The sequence below is a fragment of the Brienomyrus brachyistius genome, chromosome 1, assembly GCF_023856365.1.
Source record: "Brienomyrus brachyistius isolate T26 chromosome 1, BBRACH_0.4, whole genome shotgun sequence".
Lineage (NCBI taxonomy): Eukaryota > Metazoa > Chordata > Actinopteri > Osteoglossiformes > Mormyridae > Brienomyrus > Brienomyrus brachyistius.
Window position 1 is genome coordinate 10,519,013 of NC_064533.1, and position 21,397 is coordinate 10,540,409.

At 47.7% G+C, this 21,397-nt stretch overlaps 1 protein-coding gene across 1 annotated transcript in view; it reads right to left on the reverse strand.

Moving 5' to 3' along the window:
• The window catches only part of lrguk (leucine-rich repeats and guanylate kinase domain containing), a 115,243-nt gene extending 95,822 nt beyond the window's left edge, over nt 1–19,421 (reverse strand). Inside the window, exon 1 of the mRNA XM_049019358.1 lies at nt 19,384–19,421. The gene's annotated coding sequence lies outside the window, so the exon portion shown is untranslated. The remainder of the gene's footprint in view (nt 1–19,383) is intronic.
• Between the last annotated feature and the right edge of the window lie 1,976 nt (nt 19,422–21,397).

Below are 21,397 nucleotides of genomic sequence, written 5' to 3' on the forward strand. Positions count from 1 at the left end.
CCTAAAGACGCTTTGGGTTCAGATTTCCAGTCCTTACCTGGAGGCCAGGTATCTCCTCCAGTGTAGTGGGAGATACTGGAAGCCTCATTAATATGCCTGTATGCAATTGTAAGGCATAACACTCTATTTTTTAAGGTAAATTTCCTCCCAATCATTTGGCTTATCCAGACCCTAAGAATTATCAAATAACACTGTTATGTGTCCTGCCCGTAAAAAAAATATTATTTTTCCATCAGCAGAGACCCTGATGTTTTCAGAAGCTAATGTTTTGCAGCCCCCCCCCCCCCCACCCGTTCCCAGTTAACAGCCTGTGCTGCTGTTTCCTTCTTCTGTATGAACAGTGATTTTAAGAGACGTACCCAGCTGTGAGTGTGTGTGTGTCTGTGTGTGTGTGTGTGTATCTGCACTGTGAGTTCATTTCCTCAGACAGCTGCAGATTTTACACTTACCCCTTACTGGGGGACATCCATAATTAAGCTGACATCAAGCCGGCATCATCTGTTAATGATGTGTGCCTGTATCTAATCGCTGTATCAGGGCTCAAACCCACAACCTCCTGTTTGGAGGTCGGGACCCTGTGGCTTTCCTTTGAACGTGGTATCAAAGGCTGCACTGCGTGTGTCAGATAAAGGGGCACCTGATGCAGTGTCTGTGTGCAAGGGCGCGTGTGTGTGCTCATGTGGATTTGGTTTATAATACCTTGTGGGCGGAACAAATGTCCCCCACAATATAATAAAAACCTGTTATTTTGACGTTGTGGGGACCGTTTTTCAGGTCCCCACAAAGACCTGTGAGTGCAATCAAAATAGTAAAAATGCCAAAGGTCTCGTATTTTGTTTGGTTACTTATGGTTAATGTTAGGGCTCGGTAGGGGTTGAGGTTGTCATGTGTGTCTGTGCTTATTTGTGGTCTGTGTGTGTGCTCACGCGTGTGTTTGTGTGTCTGTGTGTGTGCTCACGCGTGTGTTTGTGTGTCTGTGTGTGTGCTCACGCGTGTGTTTGTGTGTCTGTGTGTGTGCTCACGCGTGTGTTTGTGTGTGTCTGTGTGTGTGCTCACGCGTGTGTTTGTGTGTCTGTGTGTGTGCTCACGCGTGTGTTTGTGTGTCTGTGTGTGTGCTCACACGTGTGTTTGTGTGTGTCTGTGTGTGTGCTCACGCGTGTGTTTGTGTGTCTGTGTGTGTGCTCACGCGTGTGTTTGTGTGTCTGTGACTTGTGCTTCATGCGGTGTTTGCGTGCTTCTCTGTTTGAGTCAGCTGCCCCATGAACCCCTCCTCAGCCAGTACCCCCCAGAATACCTTCAGTGGAGTGTCAGATCCTGTACAGGCTCTTGGGGGGAGGGTGGGGGGGGGGGGGCTGTCACCAGTGATGTTCATTTTCCTTTCCATGTACCTGCAAGATACTGTTGAATCGCAGGAAAAGAGGAAGTCGTCAGGGGGAGCCCGAGGGGTGCGGGGGGTGGGGGGGGGGGACAAGTTGGGCTCTGTGAGCGACAGCATTGCGAATGAGGAGTGTGGTGGAGTGCGGGTCGCCTGGCGCGCGGCATCGTGGGAGGATTGTGGTGGCGGTGATCGCCTGGGCGGCTGCAGTGTGCTTGTCACACTTCTGACGGCTGCTGTCAGCTGGAAAAGATGGACCACTAATATTCATAGTTATGCCGCCACGCATTCAGGCAGCACTGCTAGCTTGATGAGTCACTTACCTCACATCCTTAATTCCCTAATGGAAACGATCACGCTAAATTTATGATGCTAAGTCTGGGAAACACACCGGCCCACTCTCCTGATCACCACGGCGATGGTGGCTGGATCCCAGCATGCACCTCTCCTCTTCACAGCATTTGTTTGTCCACACATTAATGGAGTTATAGAATGAGATATTGGTCTTTTTTTTCTCTGACCGATCCGGCCTCGAGTACAACTTCGGACTCTGACGTCGAATCAATCACGGCCCAGATAGTTTCATTCCGACCCGGGCAAACCCGGAGGCAGACATTTCAATCAAATGCAGAGTCATCAATCTTGATGTAGTGGCCAGCACAAGTTGTTCAATGACAGGCTTTTTGTGATTTAGAGCTGAAAGAGATCTGTAGAAAACCCCGTGAAAGAGTTCTACTGAGAAGATTTAGATTTTGGGTAATTCTTCCCTGGTGTAAATCACAAGGAGTACAGATGCAGGCACACTTTAATTTACGGACTGATTTGTGTGTACGTGGAATAACAAGCCATTCTCACTCTCGTATGCAAATAGCTACATGAATGCCTGACTAAATCATTATCTAATATCAGACACGGGATTAGCTCTTCATCAGAAACAGCGGCAGCCCCATTGTGTGCGTATTAAAATGGTGTGTCTGTGGTGGAACACGTCAGCGCCTGTGAATATCAACAAGGCCTCCATCGCGGCTTAATCCCCGCGAGGAAAATCAGGCTGGAGCTGAGGGATTAGCTCAGCGATTGATACAACGCCTTTGTTATCTGCACGCGCTGGGGTCAGCGTGCACCCGGCTCCGTGGGACCCCCCAGGGTCTCATCTGCACTACCCTTAGCTGCGTGTTTCCTGCATTTGCAAATTGGGGTGTTGTTGAAAAGGAGAGATAATCTGTCCCAATGTCTGAAAATCTCTCACGAACAGGTGAGCCAGGAGGCCCCACTATCCTCAGACACATGCTCACACACCGAATGGGAGAAGCTGGCACGGTAACTATCCCATAACTTTATTTATTACTATAAATCCCGGCCTCTTCTTTTTTTATTGGGAAAGACTGGCATCGTAACAGCTGACAGTGAACCCTGAAGATGTGGCACTGAAGATCCTGCAGACGTCTTTGAGTTGAAGATCCTGCAGACGTCTTTGAGTTGAAGTGGCTTTGAGTCGCCGCCCAGTGGGAGCCGTGTTTCAAATCGGCGGTTTCTGCAGCGCCAAGCTGCTCTGGGCCAATTATAATCACGCCAAAGTCACCTTGAATCCTTCAGATGTCCTGCTGCTTTCCTGCATGACCACCGTCCTTTGGAGACATTTACACCCCTGCAGTGGTAGAGGGGGAGGGACAAAGTTCAAACTCTTCAGCCCCTTGGATGGCATCAGCTACACCTCGCATACTGCCCTACATCTCCAGGTGGCTGCTCCTTCTCCTCCCCGCTGGAGGTGCACTCCAGAGCTGGCCACCACCATTGCTTTGAACCAGCCTCTCCCATTTCACCCAGGCCTCTGAGCTCCTCGCGACGATCCATGTAATGACGGCCTTCCTCTGATTCTTAGGTCGTCACCTAGACCTTCACATCAGACAGTTTGGACTTGAGCTTGTTTTATTTTTGAAGGTTGGATGGGCTGGAAATGACTTTAAATGAAAGTAAAATAACTCCAAGCGAACAGCGCTTTGCAAATTCCCCGGAAAGCAGCGCTGCGTTTGTGATGCAGACGTCTGGGCCGGCCTGATAATACCCAACAATTTAATTTGCCAGGTTGCAAAGGAGCCTTGCTGGGTTTTGAATTGGATGCACTTGTAGGTGGCGCTTGAAATTCGGCAAATCGCAGTAAATGTGAATTCACCTCATGTGTGTAGTTATGAATGAGATAAAGAGGGGCGAGTATAAAAATGACTGACAGAATAAGCCAGGGAGGCTTCCAGCTTAACACACCCTCACAAACAGCGTGCACACACACTTTGAACACACAGTCGCACATCACACAGTATTAGTGGCTCTTTGTACACTGGAGGGGTGGGGGGCACATCTCTTTCTGGACACACGGGGGTGTCCACTGCAGATCACGGGCACCGCACTGCCCAGATTCACCCGCAGAGATACACCTGTGCAGTTGGCTGGAAGTGCTCCAGACCCTCAGCTGATTGGCTCTTCGAGAGCAAGCAGCAATGCCAGGAGGCAGAGCGGTCTCTTGCCCCCATCCCATAGGGAAAATCCTCTCCACTCTTACAAGGGCGCCTCCCTAAGTGGCCCTTCTTTCCAGGTGGAGTCTGTCACACAGAGCGGCACTTTTGCCCAATTGGAGCACTTCTTCTTCAAGGAGGTACACTGCCTTCCAATCAAAGATTAGAACCTTCAAGGGTCACTTCGGGAACCTATTCTGCATAAGGCCTGCTGCGCCTGCTTCAGGTTGGACTGAAGAGGCCCTTTCTCCACACACCAAATCTTGGTGGGGGGGGGGGGGGGGGGTCATGGAGGAAGGAGTCTGTCATTCCTGTGCCTTTTGTCATTCTTGTGTGACATGTGGCTGGTTTCCTGCTGGGGTGTCAAGCTCCCATTTAAGCATCCCTTTGTTTTGGCATGCAGCATGTGCTCAATGCAGCCTTCGACGCCGAGCTCTCCTCAGGACACGGCACGCCAGATGTCAGTCTGCTGCCGACCAGGGTGCCTTCTGTAACACTAACAGAAGTTCGCTTCCCTCGGCTATGCGCTCGTTCTCATGGGCCAGGCTCTCTGACGCGGCGTGAAAGCTGAAGCACCTTTCAGGAAAAGCAACTCGGAGACTTATAAACGGGCAGAATGTTGGATTCTGGCATCCAAAATGTTTCCTGATTGTGCAGAGCGCGTTCTGGATCTGCCAGCTGAAGTCAGGGCTATTGGAGAGGCGATGCCACCTAGAGGAACGCGCTGGAACAATTCACTCAGTGTCAACAGCTGAAATCCTCCCACAGCAGCCCTGAACAGTACATCAGCCAGGCAGTGTTTCCCAGCCCGGATCTCGGGGACCCACAGATGGTCCATGTTTTTGCTCCTTTCCAGCTCCCTGCTCCCTCCTGGGAACTGGGAGGGAGCAAAAACATGGACTGTCTGTGTATTCCCGAGACTGGATTGGGAAACACTACTCCAAGGCGTGGGGGAGGGATGACCGCTATCTGTCTCAAGCAAGGAACCATGAATGGAGTTAAATTAGCCTGACAGACATTTGCCAAGGGTGTGAGCCGTCAAAACCCCATCTGCCCCCATGGGGGGCATGAATATGCATGGAAGGCCACACCCCCCCCCCCCACTTCGTCCAGCATATGGACTGAGTACCTACAGCCCCAGCGTGAGACCCGATGTCACCAGAACGTCCTTTATTCCCTAAGTGACGGAGGACAGTGACGTCTGATGTGGAATGAAAAAGTCACCAGAGTCCTTCCCAGCGCCGGCTGTTCTGTGCCGATCGGCGCGTGCCTGAGAGAATCGGCGCACACTGTTTACATCTGGCCATAATTGGACATGGGTGGCTTAAGTGCTGGAGTCGCTGCCTTGAAGATGACAGATGGCTGTGGTTCCGTTGGGCCAGAGCGTATTGACGGCTTGTTATCAATCACGAGTGCCTTGAAGGTGGGGGGGGGGGGGGGGGTACCACCTGGTTACCAGGACCAGTTTGATTAGCAAGCAGAGCTCCCAGCTCCCTGCCATCGCCAGCCTGCTCCCGTACCTGAACTCCTCTTTCACCATCAAGAATACTGTACCTGCCAACCACAGGGGGAGGTGTGAGCCGGTCCCTGTACACGTTCTGTGGTTCTGGACCAGACAGCGAGCCTCCAGTCCTGCTCTATCTGGGTGACACGGGCTGTCGCCGTCCTGTGTGTACACATATAACGAAGTACGGAGCTCCTCTGCCTCTATTTAAGGAGCAAACTCTGAATCCCCCAAATATAACATTCTACATCTGGGTAATACTTCTGACTTCTATACTGCAGGGCTGCAACAATACATAATGATAATTTTGTAAAGAGCGGTTCACCCAAATCTATGCTCACATTGTGGACCTAGAACATCTGTCCTGAATCATAATGAATCTTGGCTTTTCAACACAATGCATGCAGAAGGAGTGAAATATGACTTTTTTTTGCACAAACAGCTTTCAGAGCTCATTTTGTCATGAGACATTTTTTTGTCTATATAATTTAGCCTCTTACATGCTGCTTCAAAGCTTTTGGTTCTCTCTGTAAGGTGAAAGTGCATCGCTAATAGCACGCTTTCTGGGAACAGTAATAGGATGAGCAAAGCACCGAATCTGACATCCCTGAGTCATGACCTGTTAGCATTACAGGGGCCATTAGGTGCCATCGCTAATTTGATCTTTACTTACAGATTGACTTGAAAAGGACAGTTCATTTTTTTCCCTTTGAGGACTGATGCCTAAACAGGGGTCAAGGGCAATTTCTGCAAGACTTTAGATGACTCCAGAGATCCAGATTTCCCAGTCCACAGGGTTAACCAGTTACTTTCCTCTTCTTCTGACATGTGATCTTACACATATCATCTGACTTCATTTTATTTGCCACAGAGGGATGGTTCTGCAGCGTTCATTCAGTGCGTTCCGAATTCATTCTCTTTGTATTTCCGAATGATCAAAACAATCACCTTCACCCTATTCCCCTTCAATGTGCCTTTCCTCTGCTCTTTACCTGACAATGTAATAGGATATGCTATAATTTCCCGGAAGGCAAAACGGAAATTAACTTCTGTCTGAAGCTATAAACATGTCATTCAATACACAATGATACACAAATAAACTAACTGCCACTTTCTTGTTTAACACGGTGGACACCGAATATAACCCTAAGATAAGGTGAACTTGTTTGTTTGTTTTGTTAGGAGTTGTTTGTTTTGTTAGGAGAATGTTTGTTGTGTTAGGAGTTGTTTGTTAGGAGTTGTTTGTTTTGTTAGGAGAATGTTTGTTTTGGTAGGAGTTGTTTGTTTTGTTAGGAGTTGTTTGTTATGTTAGGAGAATGTTTTGTTAGGAGAATGTTTGTTTTGTTAGGAGTTGTTTGTTTTGTTAGGAGTTGTTTGTTTTGTTAGGAGAATGTTTAATGACAGAACTGGATTTTTATTACTGATTAAGTGATACTTCAATTCATAACTGACATGTGCGTGTGGTGTATTGAATTTACTCAGAATACCTTGTGTCCAGTCACAGGAAGTATCAATGCCACAAGCTGGCCTACATACTGTGCCATTGAGACTCCTGAGTCCTGGGAATTTATGCTTCTGCTAGGGACTAGTTATGTGTGGTTTTGACCCACAGTCATGTTTGGTTCGATCAGACCACTGGCAATACTATTAACCTCTCCCACATTTCAGCCGTGACCTCTGAAGTGCCAGGTCTGACCTCTGACATTTTACTGGAACCGAAAACTCAGAGCATCTGTGTCTGTCTCTGGTTTGACTCACGCCTGTGATGAATCTGTCTGTCTCTGTACATGCCAGCCCTGTAGGTCACAGTTCATGCCACCTCTGTCCTGGGGATATCGATCCATGATGGAGGACTTATTCAATTGCCACATCAAAACGATCTATCTGAAAGACCTCAAAAGTCTTCCATCCGCTATCCAGCCTGTCACCTTTGCGACGTCCCGTGTTGCTGGCCTGCGGAGTGCAATCTGGGGGCTCGACAGAAGCATGGCCAGCTCCACCTTTCATCTCCTCGCTTCATCTGACACTTCAGAAAAACGACTTGTGGGAACAGAGTCGTTTACTGATACAGCGAAAAGTTCTGCGTTCTGATTGGCTGCCCGAGTGCAGCAATCGACTAATTAAAAACATGGTGCTTCTTAATCATCCCACTCGGGGATCATTTGTATTCGGTGGGTTCTGCACAACCCCCCCGCCATCCTCAGGCTGATGGCTCTCTGATGGCACGGCGACGGCCTGCGATTTCGGCGAGGGGCCATTTCTTTAAGCAGAGTTGCTTTAATGTTCCTCCATATCCCCCCCTACCCCCCCCCCCCCCCCCCGCTGGGTGACTGTGGGGACTTCCTTTGATAAATGGCTGATATCGCCGATTTTTAAATGCCTGCCTGTTCTCTGGTTGTTCCCACTTCCCACTCAGGGAAAAAGGGGTATATTATTATATTATTATACTATTCTGGCAGAGCGTCACCCTTTGTTTGAGTGTGTGTCGGGGGGGGGGGAGGGGGGGCAGGCATTCGATCAGATGCCATTTTCCGTAGCCAGTGAATCTCGATACACGGCGCCTATCCCACATGCCGCGTCCTTCATCGTGTGACGTCCCGGCTCTGTTTGAGACGAGATAATGAGAAATACTCTGATGACAACCCCCCCCCCCCCCCCATGCGTGTCTGGGAAGAAGGCCTGCAGGCTTATTCCCCGCGTGTGCGTGTGCTGCAATCCACGGCCACCTGCACGACACAAACCGCAAGGAACTGAAGGTCAAAATAACAAGAGGCTCAATCTGTCTCGCTAGACTTTCTGCATGATTACCCACAAGCCCCTGCCCCACTCCACTGCCACTGATTTGCTCTTAAAATGGGAGAGGAGGGGGCTACTTTTTAATTTTCCTTCATGGTTTTTGTCCACAGGGCTTGCTGATGGAAACTGCTGGTAAAGTTCTGAATGTTGGTCTGGGGGGGACTCAAATCGGGCCCCCCCCTCCTCCCCCTGCACCCCAGCCTCATGAGATATGATTTGCTCATGTTTCCTGGATGACAGTTATCCTCTCATAAACTGTCCGTCTCATTTAGAGGTGCAGTGTTTCCCTGCAGACCCTCGACAGTGAGATGGTTCCTGCGTAAAACATCCTCGCCGCTGAGCAGAACTCAGAGAAGCCCTCGATAAACACTTACAGGAATAAACACTCTGCGGGCTTTTACCTGCTAGGGTGCTCCCTGGCTAAAAGACAGGCATCAAGTATGGCTGGATTGGGGGTAACAGGTTGCCACCCCCCCCCCCAAGATGTTTTTGAGTAAGGAATACCCTAGAGAATGGGGGTTTGGCTGAAGGTTGAGCTCGGAGAACGTGTGAGCCATAGGGCTGCGGTGAATGAGGTACACGGTCATTCCCAGCTGATTCTATCTGCCCCCCCCCCCCATCCCTGTGTGATGAGCTGCTGCCCTTGAAAGTGGCAGAAGGGCAGAACTGTCTATAGGTGCAGAAAACAAAACTGTTAAGGTCTTTCTGGTCATGTGATTCATAAGGGAACCCCCCCCCCCCCTCCCCGCAGACAAAACAGCAATTACTGTCAGTTAGGAGGAATGTGGGCACACTTGTCTGTGACCTTCGACCCCAAACACACATCCGTCTCAGACAAAGAGCACCGGGGGTCCCGTTGGAGCCAAACAGCAGTATTTTGTCTTTGTTAGGATGCTCGTTTTGTCTTCCAGGATGCTCATCATGCCACCTGCCAGCTCACCAGTCAGGAGAGACCGCGGGTCATTTCATTGGTCCCCATGCTGACAGCCCCCTGTGATTGGCCGTGGGAGCAACAAAGGTACAGAACGCTTGGTAGCCATTGGTTGTCACTGTAGCTGATACAACTCTCTTTGGAGAAATGACATTGGAAGGGAACAAAAGTAAATCTGGATTTAGGAATCTGGATTTGTCCAGGGTCACAACCCTTATCACACAGAAACAGCTGCCAGCACATAAAAATGTTCCTACGTGAAGGAGATTGCAGCCTACATAAGGCAGGACCCTGAATATTGGCATTTATGAGTGTGAACACCTGGGAACAAGACTGGGGGCCACGTGCAGACCATGGGGAACCTTCTAGGTCCCTGGACAGCAGCAGCGGTCCACTGATGATGGCACAGGAACTGAGCTGGGGCAGCTGGCTTTGCATGGCCACAGATCATCTGCTGTTCCACATAGGTTTCTCAAACTGGGACCAGCTCTATCTGGTTATGGACACATGAATGCAGCAAGTATTCAGCAGCCTATACAGTGGGGAGGGGGTTATTGTCCTGATTTCCTGGTGGGTCCCTCTGTCTCTCTTTCAGCTACCGGCATATTCCAGCTTGAAGACAGGGGGAATAAAGCCTGATGTAAATTACGCATGGGTTTTGGTCCCGCATTGCTCGTAAATGCAGCGCCATCCGCTGGCCAGAAGCGTAAAACACAGTCAGATTAATCACACATTGCAGGTGTTTCTTCTGTGACTTTGCCCTGCACTGCCATCGCCGAGTCACTGGCATGTGTCTCCCTTGTCCCCGTCCAAGAAGAGTGTGATGACATGGGTCAGGTTTCCCGCAAAACGCTCCTGGGGGCAGGTGAAGGAGTTTTATTCGATCAGTGGGGCGTAAGGCTGCGGTTCTCACAGTCACCTGACATATCGATTGGTATTGGCTAAACTGTTTATCGATGGATAGATCTGAGTAGAGTGTGGGCTTTTTATCCTTCCTATCTCCTTGCGGTTTTCCGGTCAAGATCATCCCTCCATTCTCTCGCAGGTCTGTTATCTCTGAAGGTCTTCCTGCCCATAGTAGTGGTGCTAATTTAATTAATCTCCAGATAAGCCTCACAAAGGGTCCAATGGGCTTTGAAAATCATATATAAAGAACTAAAGCTTCACTAGGAATGCCTGTGGAGTATTTAACAACAGCACAGCTTCACTCATCCAGCCTGTGGAGTATTTAACCACAGCACAACTTCACTCATCCAGCCTGTGGAGTATTTAACCACAACACAGCTTCATTCATCCAGCCTGTGGAGTATTTAACCACAACACAGCTTCACTCATCCAGCCTGTGGAGTATTTAACCACAACACAGCTTCACTCATCCAGCCTGTGGAGTATTTAACCACAACACAGCTTCATTCATCCAGCCTGTGGAGTATTTAACCACAACACAGCTTCACTCATCCAGCCTGTGGAGTATTTAACCACAACACAGCTTCACTCATCCAGCCTGTGGAGTATTTAACCACAACACAGCTTCACTCATCCAGCCTGTGGAGTATTTAACCACAGCACAGCTTCACTCATCCAGCCTGTGGAGTATTTAACCACAACACAGCTTCATTCATCCAGCCTGTGGAGTATTTAACCACAACACAGCTTCACTCATCCAGCCTGTGGAGTATTTAACCACAACACAGCTTCATTCATCCAGCCTGTGGAGTATTTAACCACAACACAGCTTCACTCATCCAGCCTGTGGAGTATTTAACCACAACACAGCTTCACTCATCCAGCCTGTGGAGTATTTAACCACAGCACAGCTTCAATTGTTATACCTGTGGAGTATTAAACCACAACACAGCTTACTTGTTAAACATTTACCCATAACTTACCCTTCTTGCTACTCGTAAAGTAGGATTTAGCACTGAATGTGTCTTGGGTTTAAAAAATGCACAAAAACAGTGACTGCTTGTTAGTTAATCTTACTGATTAATTTTTTTTAAAAATTTTATAGCATCTGGTCAGAAGTAAAAACAAACCAACTGTATTACAGTTACAGCAACAACAGCCGTGCTGAGCCCTGATGATGGATGTAAGCCTACGCCGTCTAACAATGGAAGGCGTTGAGGCACTTCCACCTGAAAGTGAAGATTATACCGTGGACAGCATGTCTGACACAAGCCCAGGTTTCACCCAAACATCCTGGGGACACTGTTTCCCCACCCTGGTTGGTTAGTGCAACAGCTCATTTTCCTTTTATCGACACAATAATTTCCTCTTTATGTTAATTTTCTGGTCTGGCTGCCGACTCAGACGTGTCCTGCTGGTAAACATTGAAACATGCTCCAGGCTAGTCTGCCCCCCTCCACTCCCGCCCCCACTGTGAGCTGGCTGCCCTCATCGACGAGGTCGGTGTTCTCATCTGCCTCAGATGCCCCGCTGGCGGTTTCACATGCATGTTCGCCCCGACCCAGATGACATACTGATGTTGCCCTGATTGACACCTGGTGACCCGTGCAAATCCACCATCCTCTTTCCGGTCTAATATAGAGATGCAGCACCAGTATATCAGGGTACCATGTTTGAGACATTTGGCTTCACAGTTGGTTGTGATTACTCCGGTGTGTTTCATTGCTTCATTGGTGCAGGCATAAGATACCTAGGCCTGCTTCTACCATTTGAGGTTTGTAGCTGTCAGTGTTGAACATGAGAAGAAGAGTTATGCCAATGAAAGTCAAAGAAGCTATTATGAAGCTGAAAAACAAGGGGAAAAAACCATTAGAGACATCAGTCAAACCTTAGTATTAAAGTATTAAATCAACTGTCAGCAGTATCATTAAGAAGAATTCACTGCTAAGCTCAATAATCTCAAAGGAACTGGTAGGTCCAGGAAGACCTCCACTGCTGATGGCAGAAGAATCCTCTCTGCGGTAAAGAAAAATCCAAAATGTCTGTCCAAGAGATCAGAAACCTCAGGGGGCAGGTGTGTCTTAATCAGAGACTACTATCCACAGACAGAAGTACAGAGGCTCGACTGCAAAATGCAAACCACAAACACAGGATGGCTAGATTACAGTTTTCAAAAAAGTACTTAAAAGAGCCTAGGAAAAGGTCTTATGGACAAGAGACCAAGATAGACCTGTATTAGAGTGATGGCTAGAGGAAAGTGTGGAGACGAGAAGGAGCTGCTCAAAATCCAAAGGATACCAGCTCATCTGTTAAACATGGTGCTGGGAGAGTTATGCACATGTATTGGTGCCACAGGTACAGGGACACTTGTCTTCATCGATGATGTAACTGCTGACGGTAGTTCTGAGGTGTATAGAAATATCATATATGCTCAAGTTCCAGTAAATACCTCCAAACTCATTGGATGCCGCTTCTTCCTGCAACAAGAAAATGATCCCCGGCATACTGCTAAGGCAACACAGGAATCTCTCAAAGCTAAAAAAAAATGAGAAATTGTTGAATGGCCAAGCCAATCAGTCGATTTAAATCCAACTGAACGTGCCTTGCATATGCCGAAGAGGAAAATTAAAGGGACAAGCCCACGGAACAAGCAGGGGTTGAAGGTAGCTGCAGTAGAGGCTTGGCAGTGCACCACCAGAGAAGATAATCAGCACCTGGTGATGTCTATTTGTTGTAGACTTCAAGCAGTCGTTGCATGCAAGGGATATGCAACAAAGTACTAAACGAATTACTAAATGAAAATGTATGGGAATAATTTGATATTAAAGTCTGGAATGTGCACTTTAAGTACTTTAATCTGAATTGTTTCGTTTGAAATTTTAAACTTTGGAGCGGAAAATCAATGAAAATTGTGTCTTTGTCCCAAACGTTAGGGCACTGTATGTGCAATTCAACTGCAGCGCACATACACGAGCATGCATGTTAGTTATGCTGGCACGCAAGTGCATGAAAATGACACGCTAAGCCGCCTGGAGTATGGCATAACAGAAGCTATGTAAATTAGTGCCTTATTTCTGACGCATGCCGACCAAGAAATGACACAGGTGAATGGGGCACATGCGTGCGGCTCATTACTCAGGATTGACTACAGTCACACACATACACAGACATGTACACAATTGTATTCGTACCTTTGTGGGGACCATTCATTTATATGGGCAATAACCTAATCCCAGTAATGACAAGCCTAACCCCTACCCAGTCCTAACCTTAACCATATATAACCAAACAAAATACAAGACTCTTGAGCCTTGTAGTTTCTTGATTGCAGTCACAGATTTTTATAAAAATTGATTTTCCCCTTTGTCAGGACTGAAAAATGTCCCCACAATTTTGTTCCCACAATGCAATGTATACATAGCCACACACACACACACACACACACACACACAAAGATGGCAGTGGTAAGTATGAAGGTGTCGTACTTTATTCTGCTGATGTTGTCATGGAGGCCCTTGGATTTCTGAGGCACAACATTGCTGTGACTAAACGTGACTTTGGGTGGGTGAGTGTTTTATTAACGAGCCGCTGTTAATCCCCAATGCGTGGCACTGCCGTGCAACTCCAGCCCTGAAATTTTAATCATTTACACTCTTTATTTAAATTGCGTGTTCCTCCGCCTCTCCAAATCAGCTCGGAAGGGAAGAAGTCAAACTTGGCATTGCTGGGTAATCAGAGAAAGATGTCAGCCCCCTCCCACACCCATCCCACCCCCACACAGAACACAGTGACCACAGAGACCTGCATGTATCAGAAAGTGCCACTAAACAGAAACCCTGCTATCTGCCATGGAGGAGACGTGGGTTAGAGAGTCGCTGGGCAACTTGGCTAACCAAATCACTCAGCAGTTTAACAGATCAGCAGGTTCAGAGCCAGGAGCGGCATTGTGAGAACGGTGTTCCGGGAGCGACTTTCCATGAGCAAAATTCTGAGAACGGTGTTCCGGGAGTGACGTTCCAGGAGCAGCATTCTGAGAACGGTGTTCTGGGAGCGACGTTCCAGGAGCGGCATTCTGAGAACAGTGTTCCGGGAGCAACGTTCCAGGAGCGGTATTCTGAGAATGGTGTTCCTGGAGCGACGTTCCAGGAGCGGCATTCTGAGAACGGTGTTCTGGGAGCGACTTTCCAGGAGCGGCATTCTGAGAACGGTGTTCTGGGAGCGACTTTCCAGGAGCGGCATTCTGAGAACGGTGTTCCGGGAGCGACATTCCAGGAGCGGCATTCTGAGACCGGTATCCCGGGAGCGACATTCTAGGAGCGGCATTCTGAGAACGGTGTTCCGGGACTGACGTTCCAGGAGTGGCATTCTGAGAACTGTTCCGGGAGCAACGTTCCAGGAGCACCATTCTGAGAACAGTGTTCTGGGAGCGACGTTCCAGGAGCGCCATTCTGAGAGTGACGTTCCGGGAACGGCATTCCAGTTACAGCGCCAGCCTCTCGCCACCCATGAAGTCAATCTTGACACATGGCTGAGGATGAATCGTCGTGTGCATGAAACAGGATGTTCAGCCAGGAGGTAAAGCAGATTTGGAAGTGAGGCACTCCGGGTTGCCGCATGGTACCGCATGATCCTGTGGGTCCGCTATGTTTATACTCAGGCTGGGTGGATTTTTCTCTGTTAAACATCCATAATCCATAATGTATTGGGAAGGCATTAAGAAGAACTAGATGCTATTTGGGGTTCCCCCGGGTTCCCCAGTCTTGACAGCTGTATCTGACAGAAGAATCACCTCATACCAGCTTTTGGCTGAGTACTTGTGTAATCACTGACGTGTATAATTACTGACACGTGTAATTACTAACATGTGAAATTACTGACATCTCTGTCTGGATTGAAGATAATGTTTGGTTTTCTTTTTAGCTGCTAATGTTCTTCTGTATGTGCACCCTGGTTGCCATGGAAAGCCAATGAAACTGTCCAATCATAACACAAAAACTGCTCCCATTGACGCGTCTCAGCGGGAGCTGGGTGTGTTTTCATAGCACGGGTCTCTGCCTGTGTTGTTGTTTTCCCCAGCAGTCCCTAATCCCCGAAAATGAAACCGTTCCTCCACTGCTAGTCGTCTAAATCCACTTCTAATCAGACTCCCACTCCTGAAGCCTGAGAATAAGAATGAGCAGGTATGAAGGATGTTCCTACCAAGAAGCGATGGAGGAAGGGTGCACTCTTCATAAAGGTGATGATGATGATGATGACAGATTTCATTTTATGATTATCTCATTCTTGCTTTCATCACACAAGTAAAACTCCATCTACATCCACAGCCCCCCCCCCCCCCCGCAAAGACCTGCCTGAATCTGAAGCTTTTGTGTCCCACGGCTCCAGATCCACAGAGAAAGGATTATCGATCTCCTCACTTCTTTTGTTCCCTGGTATTGATCGGATGACGGGGGATAAGTGGAGGTTCGAATCCAGCTGCTGGACATGTGACTGGGGACTGAGGCAAAGTGCTGGTGCCCTTTGAAGAAAGTGACTTCTTAGGTGTTTAGAACACAGCAACAATGAGACCAGTCTTTATTTACTCTATAATCTTCTGTTACCTGCCCTGCAGTCATCCTTCCGACAGTCATCCTTCGCCTGCCCTGCAATCACCTGTCTCCTGCCCCTTGGTCATCCTTCCAACAGTCATCCATCGCCTACCTCGCAGTCGTCCTCTGTCTACACAGCGGTCATCCTTCACTTACCCCACAGTCATCCTTCGCCTGGCCTGCAGTCATCAATCGGCTACCTCACGGTCGTCCTTCACCTGCCCTGCAGTCGTCCTCGCCTGGCCTGCAGTCATCAATCGGCTACCTCACGGTCGTCCTTCACCTGCCCTGCAGTCGTCCTCGCCCCAAGCTGCTTCTGGTCACCACCGCAGTGTCCACACCATGCTTAGCTCATACTTCCCCAATGTTGCGAGTTGTGTTAAGCAGGCGGTGCACGGGTCCGCCCGCTCACTTCAGTAGGCTGTGAAATCAGAAGAAAACTACAAGTGATTAGAACTTGACTTCCAACAAATCCACTCAAACTCCACAATATTGTAACGCCAGTCGCTGGTTCAGACCCATCTCGCATCCCAGGCTCCTGCATCTCCTTCATGGCTGGACTCCTGCATGTGCTTCTCTGGATCGGCTAGAACATTCGTACGAAGCTTGCCCCCCCCACTAACACTCTACTCTCCCTCTCTAGCTCCACTCGCTCCCATTTAGATCCTTGCAAGGGTTTCAATACTTCAATACTGGAAAAGCCAAGGTGCCTCCAAGGTCACCTTCAACACCATGAATGTCACCACATTACTCATGAGAAGGTGCCCAAAGCCTCGCAGGTCTTTGAGATTCACCTTGTTTTCAGGATGACAGAATCCTTCTAATTCTCCAAAATTGCGTTCATATTTTTAAAGATTTCCCAACTCTTCCGATGCATGTGCTTGCTGTTCACCTTTTACAGCTGCTGTCGGTGTACTCAGATTCACTGTTTCTATTTCAGATTGTTATTTTAAGTATCCTAACTGCCTGAATTTTCTCTGTCTCTGACAGTTCTGTGTATGGCGCAAAGAGCTTATTAAGTCTGTCATACTATAAAGAGGTACATTACATCGCTTACACAGTGCCAACGTGCTACAGGGCGCTGTTTTTTATCACTGCATATGAAACAAACACTGCTCAGTGCTTATTACATTTTGTGATTACGTGCTTGTGTTGATAACCTTTCTCCACTCTTTGATCTGCATTCTACACTTTGGGCAAAAACATCTGGTAGATGTAATTTCTATGGGGAGTAAAATAATCGCAGCCGTTATTTCTGTAAACAGATGGAATGTGAAATTGGAATGTGAATAAGGTGTTGTCTTTGTTTGTCTGGCTTCTCTTTCTCTGAGGTTTACATGGGGCGGGGTGGGGTGTTCATCCAAGCTTGCGATCAGGAGAACGTAAGCTTATGGTGTGTTTTTTACATCTGGTCTGGGGGACTTTGTTCCTTATGGAGGACAGTGAAGGTTAGCTGGGGGCTCAAAGCAACTGAAGAGGTGAAGATCAGCAGCAGGATAAATTTGGGAAGCATTTGGAGACGCGCTGGTGTGACACAGGCCTGCTCCGCATTGTGGATATTAACCAGTGTCCAAGAAACGTTACCTTCCTGCAGGACAGGCTTAAATAGCACATACTGCAGACCACTGGAGCTTCTTCCAGGAAAGAAAGCTCCTCTGCTGGCAAGTCAGTAGCATGATCCAGGCCGGGCTAATTACTATTATACTGGGTGATTTTTATAATGGTGGTTTTTCACGTTGGATAAGTTGAGGTTCACAGTGCATTCAGGAACAGTCCAGTTAAGGTTCACCCATATGTATGTGTGTAGATTATGTATATATTAGATTGTGGGGACGTTTGGTCCTCACATGTTGTGGGGGCCATGTTTTTTGGTAAGGGCTGGGTAGCAGGGTTATTATAGTCTTCAAACTTATGTTAGTTTATTTTAAAACGTTATGTTTTCCATTTGGGGTGGCATGGTGGTGCAGTGGTTAGCACTGTTGCCTCACACCTCTGGGACCCGGGTTCGAATCTCCGCCTGGGTCACATGTGTATGGAGTTTGCATGTTCTCCCCATGTCGTCGTGGGGTTTCCTCCGGGTACTCTGGTTTCCCCCCACAGTCCAAAAACATGCTGAGGCTAATTGGACTTGCTAAATTGCCCGTAGGAATGCATGTAAGAGTGAATGGTGTGTGAGTGTGCCCTGCGATGGGCTGGCCCCCCATCCTGGGTTGTTCCCAGCCTCGTGCCCATTGCTTCCGGGATAGGCTCCGGACCCCCCGTGACCCAATAGGATAAGCGGTTTGGAAAATGGATGGATGTTTTCCATTTTGGTTTTGAGGATTAATTCAGTTTCAGTTTCTTTTAAGAGTGTACAAATGGCTTTAGTGTTGTTTTTATTTTATGAACATTTCGAGTTTTAGTTTAGTTTTTATTTAGTTTTAGTATGAATTTTCTTCAGTTCTCAGTACCATGTTTGTATACTACACTGGAAGTGACTTGACTCACATTGCACATGAAACAGTGAAGGAGAGTGGTATCAACCCCTCACCTCTTTCATGTAGCACCATCATATTTATTGATGCCCCCATTCCCCGGTTACAATATGCGAACACTTGATGGGATTTGGCACTTTTGGAGAAAGTAAAGACAAGCTGGGTGTCCTAAAGAGTGGTTAGAGGGTGAGGAATTATTCCTAGAAATATTGAAGTAAAGCAACAAGATAATTATTATACAAAGCGTTAAAAGAATGCTGAAGGTTTAATACACCAATTTCAAAAACGCTCAAAATGCCAAAATCAATAACATTTCGCAGTAATCTTAAATGCCACCAGCCCTGGTTTAACCTGGACAACAGGTACAGGAATATGACGAAATAAGTATATTTAATAAACATAAATCCAATTGCAAACTATTAAACAAAGCTTGGTAACTGGTTTCCATCTAGCAATAGTCTCATATTTTAACAAAAGACTAGCCTAGAGGAGTACATTTTCATTTATATAATCACTGCGCAGCACATACGTGTGTGTCTGTGAGACAGAGAGAATGAAGAAACCGTGCAGCGAAACTCGCTAAGGAAATAAAACTTAATCTCCCCTCTCTAGATTGTGTTTTTTTTTTTTACAATTATTTTGGAATCTTAAAGAATCCCTTACCTTTCTCACAAACACTGTTGTTATGGCCTTGACAAATGTGGAAAAACAATATACAATAGTACCTTGGCCATAGGACAAATGCACCAAGATGGCGGACGGCAGTCCTCGCTTCCTGTGGGCATGCCGCTCTGACGCAATGGTAATCCACAAGCACAGTACATATCGTAGGTAAACACGACAACGAAGCTGATTTTACCTCCATTTTTATTTCGTGTTTCTTTGTTCACTGTCGTTTTTTTTCAGCTTTATTTTTATTTTTGTTTTTTGAAGACTGGAGTTTTAGTTGTCATTTCAGTTAATGGAATTATTTTTAAAAAAATGGACAGTCACCTCAAAGATATGGTTATGAATGTATGTGTGTGTATGTGTATGGGTTATGTTTATATTTCATTGTGGGGACCTAATGTCCCCCACTGTGTAATAAAAACCTGTTTTTTGACGTTGTGGTGATTTTTCAGGTCCCCACAAAGATCTGTGACAGCAATCAAAAAACTAAAAATGCCAAAAGACTTGCATTTAGTTTGGTAATTTATGGTTAAGGTCAGGGCTGGGTAGGGGTTAAGGTCATCATGTTGGGATTAGAGTTTTCCCCATAGAAATGAGTGGAGAGTCCCCATAAAGAGATAATTACAAAACTGTGTGTGTGTGTGTGTGTGTGTGTGTGTGTGTGTGTGCTTGGCAGAGAGAGGAACAGGAAGTGATCGCCTGCAACAGATTCCCCTAAATAAGCAGACTAGTGAGTAATGAGCATACCTGTCACACACAGTGCATCCGCACAACGACCTCGCAGCTCCGAAAACGGGAAGCTGGGAGGGGAACTGGGAGCGCCGTTATCCGACCCAGCGCTCGGAGCAGCATCAAAGAGAGCCCCTGTCGGATGAAGGCTGCTCATTCATTCACTGGCACAATTAAAGCTTTATGACAAAGCGCACTTTCAAACTCTGGAGGCTCTTATTACACGCTGCCAGAAAAATGTTCCTGCGTCAGTCAGCTTGGGAAGGTGCTGCTTCTGCAGGTGAAGCTCGTCGGCAGTTTGGGGGGGGGGGGGGGGCCACCGTGGCCCGGGCCCGTTTGGGTCTGCTTGTCGGTGTGTGAGTGACTGTTTGAAGGGAATCATTCGGCTGAATGCATTACAGTTTCATATCTCAGATGTTAAAGTTCCAGTAAGGTTCCAGTGTGTGTGTGTCGGGGGGGGGGGGGGGGGGGGGGTGTTGGGGGGCTTACTAAGAGTCAGGATGGGGATGAAAATGGAAATGTGTGCCGTTTTGGGCCGTGTGACTGTAAGTGGCTCTAAATTAACAGCGTCTCCCGGGAACGTGAGCCTGTCCAGAGATGCCGTCTAATGCAGACGCTCAGACGTCTCCCACAGACCTCTCCAGGCACCGGCAGAGGTGCGGCTACTCCGGGACCTGGAAGATGATGGCATCGTGCACGAGCCGGCACCAGTGCCTGAAACAGCCAGAGCCTGCCTTTGTATGCAGCAGACAGACCGCACGATGGCCCGGTGTTATCCTCACAACACCCCTCTGTCGTAGCGCCATGTTGCTATAGTAACATCAATTTGTGGCAGGGTGTGCAGATTGCATTAAGATTACATTAGTGTGCCTCTATTGTGCGAGCGTGTTCCATATTGTCTCCAGAAATGTAGGGGAAAGGAGGCATCTGGGGCCTTTGGGGTTATGTTATAGGCCCGGCATTAACACACGGCTGCAGTCAGATTGCAGTCAAATCGCATTAGAGCGTCATTAGCGCGACACGACTCGACTAGCGACGGGATCATGTGACTAGTGGCAACATTAACCAGGGCTCTGATTGGCTGATTGGATTATATGGTTGCATTACAAGAGCTGTGATTGGATTAGAAGGGAGGAGGAGGAGGATGTGTCTGCCTAGTAATGAAATGTCTACAGGGTCTGGCGTTAGCAGAGGGGCCCCAGAAAGCAGCGCTGCTAAGCTCTCAGGAGCTAATTAAGTTTGGGGCGTGTCCTGTGAGCTGTGTAATTGGGTGGGGGGTGTGTGAGCATGTGTAGTGTAGCAGTGCTGGCTGGAGCTCTCGCACTAGGGACACCAGGACCCTTTCCAAACCAGGGCCCCTCCCAAGCCAAGGCCCCTACCGGACTAGGGCCCCCACCAAACCGGTGTGCGTCCTCGACCTCTTTGCTTCCAGCATCCATATCTCAGGAACACTATGATGCCTGGCGTAAATGGAGCAAGGGTCTGTAATTATATCTTTGTGGGGACTCTCCATTCATTTCTATGGGGAGAACTCTAATCCCAACATGACGACCTTAACCTCTACGCAGCCTTGACCTTAACCATCACCAACCAAAATATGAGACTTTTGGCATTTTTAGTTTTTTTTATTGCATTTTCAGATCTGAAAAATGGTAATGTAAACATAATACACACACACACACACACACACACACACATACACTCACGGAGGATGAGAGCTCAGTGGCAAATCTGCACTTTAGTTGCATCCTGGTTGGGGGGGGGGTGTCGAGCCTCTATATAATGTGTGATCTTCATTATTATAATGGTTTTTGTTTATTTGTTTCCATGGCGACTTAAGCATACAGTAACAATAGCAATTTGCCACAGTGGATTCACATTTGAAGACCCCATCTCAACTTTGTTCCATACTGGT